General features: G+C 35.4%; 1 protein-coding gene across 1 annotated transcript in view; it reads left to right on the forward strand.

The window, feature by feature from the left end:
* Positions 1 to 350, forward strand: part of LOC104498060 (WW domain-containing oxidoreductase-like) — a 70,869-nt gene that overhangs the window by 30,535 nt on the left and 39,984 nt on the right. The window lies entirely within an intron of this gene.

A 350-nucleotide genomic window follows, 5' to 3' on the forward strand; every position in this document is an offset into this window, starting at 1 on the left:
AAAAAAAAAAAAAGGGAGGGGGGAGGGAGAGGGAGTGATAATGACATCACTAAACAATAGACAAATTTGTATGGAGATAATCAGGTTAGCTTCCAAATGGTTGGTTTAATTTAGCTTGAACAGACCAATGAATCTCTAAATTGAAGAAATTATTTGAAATCTTTACGTGCCAACTCTTGACCATAAATTCCACACTTTGTGCTTTTATCCACAGTTTGACCCATTGATTGTTGTGAGCATTCAAACTTAACTTTTTTTCTGCAAATCTATCTGTAACACATATACGTCTTACTGTACTTCTCAGGAGAGTGTGGCCTCTTAGACAGCTTTGAAAATATATTGTGTAGGGA

Source organism: Buceros rhinoceros, unplaced genomic scaffold (assembly GCF_000710305.1).
Source record: "Buceros rhinoceros silvestris isolate BGI_N320 unplaced genomic scaffold, ASM71030v1 scaffold2748, whole genome shotgun sequence".
Lineage (NCBI taxonomy): Eukaryota > Metazoa > Chordata > Aves > Bucerotiformes > Bucerotidae > Buceros > Buceros rhinoceros.